The following is a 9258-nucleotide window of genomic DNA, read 5'->3' on the forward strand; positions in this document are numbered from 1 at the left end:
GCCGGGAAAGGAAACTGTGGCATGTCGTGGAGGTGATTCTGGCACTGGCATTGAGCAGGGCCTGAGCATTTCCTGATGTGAAGGTTGATTTTGAGCAGTGGGAAGACTTGTCTGTGGGAACCGGAAATCCTTGGGAATTCCATGGCCTATGCCATAAGAAGACAAGAGTGGGAGATATGTGCTTTTCTTGAGAACGCATGTTGGAGAGTGGGGAGTGGAGGCTGCCTGGAGGAAAGCATGAGGCAGGATGGGCAGAGAGTGTTCCTGCCCAGGATTCTTTTCCAGGCTCCAAGAATCTGGAGCTGGAGGCCTTCTGGGTCTTGAGATAGTTACATGGTATTGAAATGCCCACAATGTTTGTACGACTATCTCCCAGCAGAGACAGTCCCTTGTGCTGCTGCGTGATTGCCGTAGGCAATGTGTTGGTAGGAGGGGGTGACATGCAGACTGCTGAATACTGTCTGATGAACCTTTTGGCTCCTGTTTTGGGAAAGATGTTGTGGGAGGGTAGTGTTTCAACCTGCTGTCCTTGTGTAGTGCTGGCATCTATAGCAGCTTCCACAGCTGTTGATGTTGCCATGACCGTAGAATCACAGAATGGTTTGGGTTGGAGGAGACCTTAAAGAGGATGTAGTTGCAAGCCCCCTGCAATGAGCAGGGACATTTTCCAGTATATCAGGTTGGTCAAAGCCCCATCCAACCTGGCCTTGAACACTTCCAGGCAAGGGGCATCCACAACTCCTCTGGGAACGTGTTCCAGTGTCTCACCACCCTCCCAGGAGGTAATTTCTTCCTATTATCTAATCTAAAACTACCCTCTTTCAGTGGTACTGAACCATTACGCTTCATCTTATCACTACACTCCCTTATAAAAAGTCCCTGCCCTATCCTTTGGTGTATGCCCCCTTTAAGTCGTGAAGGACGCTATAAGGTCTCTGCGGAGCCTTGTCTTCTCCAGGCTAAACAACCCCAAGTCTCTCAACCTGTCACAGGGGAGGTTGCTGCAGCCCCCTGATCATCTTTGTGGCCCTCCTCTGGACCCGCTTGAGCAGGACCATGTCTTCTTATGCTGTGTGCCCCAGAGCTGAACAGAGTACTCCAGGTGGGGCACCACAAGAGCAGAGTAGAGGGAGAGAATCACCTTCCCCAACCTGCGAGCCACACTTCCTTTGGATGCCGCCCGGGACATGATTGGCTTTCTAGGCTGTGAGCAGACGTTGCTGGCTCATGTTCACTTTTTCATCCACCCGTACCCCCAAGTCCGTGTGCACAGGCCTGCTCTCAATCCACTCATTGCCAGGGCTGTACCCACGTTTGGGATTACCCCGACCCAGGTGCAGGACCTTGTGCTTGGCCTTGTTGAACTTCATGAGGTTTGCACGGGCCCAGCTCTCAAGCCTGTCAAGGTCCCTCTGGATGGCATCCCCTTCCCTCTGGAGTACGAACCGCAGCACTCAGCTTGGTGTCATGTGCAAACTTGCTGAGGGTTCACTCAATCCCACTGTCCATGGCCCCGACGAAGATGTTAAGTAATACTGTTCTCCATACAGGCCCCTGAAGGACACCACTCGTTGCTGATCTCCACCCAGACACTGAGCTGTTGAGCGCAACTCTTGGAGTGTGACCATCCAGCCAATTCCTTATCCACCAATGGTCCACACGTCAAATCCATGTCTCTCCATTTTAGAGGCAGGGACTGTTGTGTGGGGACAGTATCAAATGCTTTGCACAAGTCCAGGTAGCTGATGTCAGTCCTGTTCCCTTATCCACCAATGCTGTAACCCTGCAATAGAAGACCACCAGAAATTTGTCAGGCATGACTTGCCATTAGTGAAGCCACATTGGCTGTTCACCAGTCACCTCTCTGTTTTCCATGTGCCCTTAGCATAATTTCCTGGAGGATCTGCTTCACGGTCTTGCCAGGCACAGAAGGGAGACTGGCTGGCCTGCAGTTGCCCAGGTCTTCCTTTTTTTGCCTTTTGAAAAATGGGGGTAATGTTTCCCCTTTTCCCAGTCACTGGGAACTTCCCCAGTCTGTCATGACTTTTCAAATATGAGGGATAGTGGCTTGGCAACTTCATCTGCCAGTTCCCTCAGGACCCTCAGATGTATCTCATCGGTTCCATGGACTTGTGCTCATTCACAGTCTCCAACCTCATCTTCTTCTACGGTTGGGCAGGACTTCATTCTCCCAGCTGAGGTTTGCAGTTGTGGGTGTGAATTGTTCTTCTGTAGAATAAAATCACTGCCGATTGCGTTAGAGGTGCCACACCACCAGCTTTGCAGACGCTCTTGCTTGCTGGCGTGTAGCATTTCCACTCAAGATTGATGAAGAAGTGTGAGACATGCAGGCTGTGGTGGTGGCAGCCCCCAGGCACTATTTTTCTGCCATTTCCGTTGCTGACTGCTGTCTGCGCTTGGATCGGGATGTGCTTTTCTTGTGACAAACTCTGTCGTCCTCCTCTTTGATTCTCCTCTGGAAGAGACGTGATGGAAGGTGACAGTTGAGACTTGAGGGTTTTCTCTTCCCATGGTGTAATTTCTTCCCTTTTGGTTGGCTGAGCAGAGTGGTTATGAAAGTAGGGAAGGCACTGCGGGCTTTCCTATGTTTTTTTCCAACTGTGTTGTAAGTCTAGTTCATAGGCTAAATTTTTCAGGGAGAGAGGTGTGACCGAATAAGGCAGGTGTTAGAAATGGGAATTTTCTTTTGCTGCTCCCCCTTTCCCCCAGGTTGTGGACTACGTTCCTCACCAGTGAAGTGTCATGGACATATGCTGGCCTGTTTTGATGTTCTCTCGATATTTGGATCAGCAGCGACAACCTTAAAGAATCCACGCAAGCCTTGTTTTCAACCCCCAAACCCCAACCATCCCCAAATTGTCCGACACGTTAGATATCATCCATTACAGTGATGTGCTCGTCAGCATTTGGGTTGCTCTCTCACAGCATGAAATCAATGCCCATGCCACTAGAGCTGTCCCAATATCATGGGTTTAGGAAAGGCATGTCCTGCTTGGACTAACCTGATCTCCTTCTTTGACAAGACGACCCGCTTAGTGGATGAGAGAAAGGCTGTGGATTGTGGTTTGCCTGGACTTTAGTAAAGTCTTTGACACCGTTTCGCCACAGCGTTCTCAGTGGAGAAACTGGCTGCTCATGGCTTGGGCGGTTGTACTGTTTGGTGGGTAAGCAAGCTGGCTGGCTGGGCGGGCCCAAAGAGTTGTAGTGAACAGAGGTAAATCCAGATGGCGGCCGGTCACAAGCGGTGTTCGCCCAGGGTTCATTCTTGGGGCCAGTTCTGTTTAATATCTTATCAGTGATCCGGATGAGGGAGTCGAGCGCACCCTCAGTAAGTTTGCAGACGACACCAAGTTGGGCGGGAGTGTTGATCTGCTTGAGGGTAGAGACTCTGCAGAGGGGTCTGGAGAGGCTGGATCGATGGGCCGAGGCCAAGCTGGATGAGCTTCAAGAAGGCTGAGTGCCAGGTCCTGCATGTGGGTCATAACAACCCAGTGCAAGGCTGCAGGCTTGGGGAAGAGTGACTGGAAAGCTGCCTGGAGGAAAAGGGCCTGGGGGTGTTGGTTCAACAGCCAGCTGAATATGAGCCGGCAGTGTGCCCAGATGGCCAAGGCGGCAATAGCCTCCTGGCTTTTATCAGAAATAGTGTGGGCAGCAGGAGTAGGGAAGTGATCATCCCTTTGTACATGGCACTGGTGAGACCGCACCTCGAAGACTGTGTTTGGTTTTGGGCCCCTCACCCCAAGAAAGACATTGAGGTGCTGGAGCGTGTGCAAAGAAGAGCAACGAAGCTGATGAAGGGTCTAGAGAACAAGACGTACAAGGAGCAGCTGAGGGAACTGGGGTTGTTTGGTCTGGAGAAAAGGAGGCTGAGGGGAGACCTCTACAACTGCCTGAAAGGAGATTGTACCTAGGTGGTTGTTGGTCTCTTTTCCCAAGTAGCAAGTGATAGGACGAGAGGAAATGGCCTCAAGTTGTGCCAGGGGAGGTTTAGATTGGATATTAGGAGAAAATTCTCCCCTCAAAGGGTTTGTCAAGCATTGGAACAGGCTGGCCAGGGCAGTACTTGAGTCGCCATCCCTGGGATATTTAGAGACGTGGTCCTTAGGGACATGGTTTAGTGGTGGACTTGGTAGTGTTAGGTTAATGTTGGACTCGATGGTCTGAAGGATCTTCTCCAACATCAATGACACTTATGATCATCTCTGGAAATAGTATTGCTCCGAGACGGTAAGTGTTTCCGTGTGAGGTTGCTGAAGCATTGCAAACCATGAAGAGTAGCTGCGGAGAGTCTGCTGGACACGGTGTATGCGATAGCATCTGTATGTTTTTCTGCGGTGCTGTCGTTGACAGAAGTGTCCACAAAAGCTGGACTGGAAGGAAACTGTTGCATGTTCATGGAGGTGAATGTGGCAGTGGCTTTGAGTAGGGCCTGGGCATCTCCTGCTGTGAAGGGTGACCTTGAGCAGCGGGAGAACTTCTTACCTTTGCTGACTGCAGATCATGCTGGTATCGGCTGTGGTTCCTGTCATAAACTCTGTCCTCATCCTGTTTGATTCTCTTCTGCAAGAGACGTGATGCAAGGTGACAATTCGGGAGTCTATCCTATAGCGTAGTTTCTCCGTTTTTATTTGCCCAACAGGGTTATTATGAAAGTAGGGAAGTCTGTCGGAGTTTTCCAAGTGTTCTTTTTCCAAGTGTATTTTAACTGTAGTTAGTCGCATAAGCGTTGAGGCAGAAGTGTGTGACCCAAGGCAGGTATTTCCTTTTCTTGTCCTGCCCTCCCAGCTGGGTTTTGGACTTGAGATCCTGGCCTGAGAGGAGGCGTGACTGTACACTGGCCTGTTTTGATGGTGCTTCAATATTTGCATCGCCAGCCATACCATTACAAAAGCGATGGAAAAACCTCTTTTCAGAAGAAGAACCAAAACAAAACAACCCCCAAAAGCTAAACAGCTCACCCCCAAAACTCAAGTGAAAATGTTTGTACACGGTAGATATCATTGGTGACCCTGGTGTGTTCGTCAGCATTTGGGTTCTTCTTGCACAGCATGCAATTTATGCCCATTGCCATTAGAGTTCTTCCAATATCACCCCTATAACTATTATTGCTCCCAGTTGTGTAACGTTTCCGTCCGAGGTTGCTGAAGCCACAGGAGAGTGTGGCATGTTGCGGAGGTGAATGTGGCAGTGGTACTGAGTAGGGCCTGGCCATTTCTGGATGTGAAGGTCGACCTTGAGCAGTGGGAAGACTTGTCTGAGGGAAGTGGAAATGCTTGGGAAGACCGTGGGCCATGTCGTAAGAAGACAAGAATGGGAGATGATGTGCTTGTCTTGAGAACGCGTGTTGCAGAGTGGGGAGTGGAGGCTGCCTAGAGGAAAGCATGAGGCAGGATGGGCAGAGAGTGTTCCTGCCCAGGATCCTTTCCAGGCTCCAAGGGTCTGGAGTATGAGGCCTTGTGGATCTTGAGACAGTATGTGAAACTGAAATGCCCGCAATGTGTTTTGAGTTTATGAATATCTCCCACCAGGGTCAGTAGGTTCCCCTGCAGCCTGCCTGATGTAGGCGATGTGTTGTTAAGAAGGGGTGACATGCAGACTGGTGAATGCTGTCTGACGAACTTTTTTCTCCTGTGTTTTGGCGGGGTGTTGTGGGAGGGTAGTGCTTCAACCTGCTGTCCTTGTGGAGTGGTGGGCATCTATAGCAGCTTCCACCAGCCGTTGATGTTGCCATGATGGTTCCTTGATCCTCCTTGGGCAGGATTTTGTAAGGGGATGTAGGGAGGTGGGTGTAATCTTTCTGTGCTCGATTCCCTCTACGTGTTCACTTGCACAGTTGGCCTGGGTAGAGATGGTGTGTCCTGTTATGCTTAAGTCATTCAGAGCTGTGCACTGACACGCCAAAGCCTGCCCAGCTCTGGTTTTCTCTGGTACAAATTCTCCCACGCGGTGGACATTGTGAGTGTGCTTCTGCTTCGGTGTTTGGCTGTGGTTTTCTGAAAGAGTAACTTCCGTGTGGACAGGTGTCAGAGCTGTCAAGCTCTATCAAAGGATCTTTACGTTCTAATGCACAGCAGTGTTGTTTCCCTCTGAGATTGCTGAAAAGTCAGAAAACATTCAGGGTGAAGTTCAGGCAGCTGGAAGAGTCTGTCAGACACTGTGCGGCTTGCAGCCCTCCGTATGTATTCTGTGCCATTTGTGAGGGAAAGCGAGGATGTGCAAAGGCCTGGGTCATGTTGAGAACGGGGCTTAGAGGTGGGGCATGTTGTGGGGCTGGAGCAGTACCCCGGGTGCTGTGGCAGCGATCCTGTGAGTGGCTGAAGTGTGGCATGGGCATGCGTCATGGGGAGTGTGACCTTGAGTGGGGAAAAGTTCTTGCGTGAGGGAAATGGAGATGCTTGGTTAGAACATGGTCTGTGTCATTGGGAAGAAGTGGAGAATGTCCACTTAGCTGGAGATGCCATTGCCCCGGCTGTGGGATAGGGGATGCCAGTAGAAAACATCAAGAAGAGGCTCCGCAGACAGTGTTACTTGCCCGGGATCCTTTCAGGGCCTCCAGAATTTCTGCATAGCCTTGTGCCTGTTGTTGTCCTCTCCCATTTCAATACAGTGGAACGGGTTCCTTTGGTTTTCTTCCCTCTGTGGTAGGTTGACCCGGCTGGATGCCAGGTGCCCATCAAAGGCGCTCTATCACTCCCCACCTCAGCTGGACAGGGGAGAGAAAATATAACAAAAGGCTTGTGGGTCAAGATAAGAACAGTTTAATAAAGTGAAAGAAAAGGCTGGGTGTGAAAGCAAAGAAAACAAATGATGTTATTCTACTTCCCATCAGCAGGCGATGTCTGGCCACTTCCTGGGAAGCAGTGCTTCAGTACGCATAGTGGTTGCTCCGGAAAACAAAAATGCCCCCCCTTCCTCCTTTCTTTACTTAGCTTTTATATGTGAGCTGAGATTATATGGTATGGAATATCTGGTTGGTTGGTTTAGGTCAGCTGTCCTGGCTATGTCCCCTCCCAAGATCTTGCCCCACCCCAACCTACCATTGAGGGGGGTGAAATGTTGGAGAGACAGCCTTGATGCTGTGCCAGCACTGCTCAGCAGCAGCCAAAACACTGGTGTGTTATCAAGACCTTTCTAGCCACCAATGCAGAGCACAGCACTACAAGGGCTGCTGCTATGGGGAGAATTAACTACACCTGAGCCAGACCCAATACACGCTGCTCTTACCAAAACTCCCATCGTTTTGTTTTCTCTTCTCTCGCATTGGCAATGTGTTGGTAACAGCGGATGAGATGCAGGAGGCGGAATTGTGGCAGCTGTCAGGTTGCAGACATTTGGGCGGTTTGTCATCATTGTGGGGATGGCTTTTCCACTCTCTTGAGCTGAGCTTGACGTTGACAGAATGTGCTTGGCTTTCAGGTCTCCCTCCTGCTCTCCTTGTGATAGAAGTGCATAAGGGAGCACTGTGCACTGTCAAGCATTTTCCAGGCTTTTGCAGAACATGAGTAATTTTTTGTGTCCAGCTTCCCCAGGAAACTCTCATAATGTTAATTGCAAATGTCCCTTAAAGCCGTTGTTTCTGCTGTCCTGAAAACGTTTTTTATTTTGAAGAAGCAACCAGTGATTCTACAGCTAAGTTGTTCATACCTGAAGAGGATGAGTTTGAGAGGCAGATGTACTTTTGTTCCTGTTTTGTCCTGGTATCTTGCTGTTGGATCAACCGAATGTTGCCAGGATTGTAACGCCTGTAGGTGTGGAGCAGCAAAGCACCACTGCCTGCTCTCATAGCTTTCCTGCTGCTTCGAGGCACAGCCTGAGTGTGTGGCAGCAAGCACGTATGGAGGAGGGACCAGAATCCATTTCATGGAGTGGATGTGTTGGGTGTTGAGCAGATGTTCTCAGTAAAAATGCTGTGGTATTACGCTTGTGCCCCTGGGTACTGAGGTTCTTGCTGTGTTGTTCTGGCAGTGCATGCCTGCCTGAATGGGAAGCAAGAGCTTGCCATCAGTGTGCAGGTGGAAAATAAGTCTGGAATAACTGAGGTATATTTAGGGTGGTTTGGGAGCTGTGGTTGCCCTGTCCTTTTTTGGCCTTCCTGTAGGGTTGCTTTGCTGGGTTTGTGTTCCTGAATGAGAGACTCGCCTGCGTTGTTTGGACTCTGTGGACCCTTTTTAATGAGACATCCCTGTATCTGGGGCTTGTGTTTCAGAGAGTGGTGGATTGTGTTCTGATGAGGCAGAGATGTTCTTTGCCATCTGATTGCCTCACTCTGTGATTTGCTGGGTCCTTGAGATGGCTGGTATGCTGAAGAGTGTGTTCTTCCAGAAGATAAGGGGAGGTGCAGATTCATGGACTGGAGGAAAACAGGAAGGTTGTTTACTGTATAGAAGGATGGAAGGTAATAGGGATGAGGAATGAGAGCTCTTGCCAAAGGGCATGTCCGTGCTTCATGGCGAGTGTGGTGTAGACATTTTTAAAACTTCTTGGTAATGGAAAAACGAAACAGAAGATAGAAGGGTGGAAGTAGAAAAGAATGGGAGGGAAGGATGGGGCAGGACAAAAAAAAAAAAAGGGAGATGAGACAGGAAGGAAGAGGAAAAGGAAAGACAGGAAGTAATCTATGCAAGTAAGCAAGAAAACGAGAAAGAATGCAAGAAAGAAGAAACAAGAAAGAAGGAAGAGATGATAGCAGAGATTACCAGCATGCACCAACGTTGTATCGACACGATGAACGGAGTGGAGGACCTTAGCACGCTCGTTACTCAGGGTGCTGTGTCAGGCTTGGTGAAAAGTGGTGAGGAAGAGGAAGGAGAGGTCTTGCCTGAAGGGGTGTCCATGCTTCATCGTGAGTGTGTTGTAGCCATTTAGAAATTATTTTGGTGAAGGAGAAAAAGAAAGGAAGATACAATGGCTCGGCTGTTTGTGTATAAACAGAAAGCATTAGGACGCAAAGATGAGGCAGGGCAGGGAAAAAAGGAAAGAGCTAGTGATAGAGCTAAGGAAAGGCAGAAGGAAGAAGACTCAGGAGAAGAAAGGGTAACGAAAAAAGGGAGAAAAGGAAACAGAAAATGGCAGAAGGGAAGGAAGAAGACAAGGAAGGAATTGGTGGAAGTAAAAAGAAGAAAAGAGGACGAAAGAAAGGAAAGAAGAGACGATAGAGGAGATGACGAGCGTGACGTGACCTGTAGACGGTGAAGAGAGTTGGTCCCCTAACAGCCTCCGCCTCGGTTAGAGTACCGC

Source organism: Aquila chrysaetos, chromosome 22 (assembly GCF_900496995.4).
Source record: "Aquila chrysaetos chrysaetos chromosome 22, bAquChr1.4, whole genome shotgun sequence".
NCBI classification, from domain to species: domain Eukaryota; kingdom Metazoa; phylum Chordata; class Aves; order Accipitriformes; family Accipitridae; genus Aquila; species Aquila chrysaetos.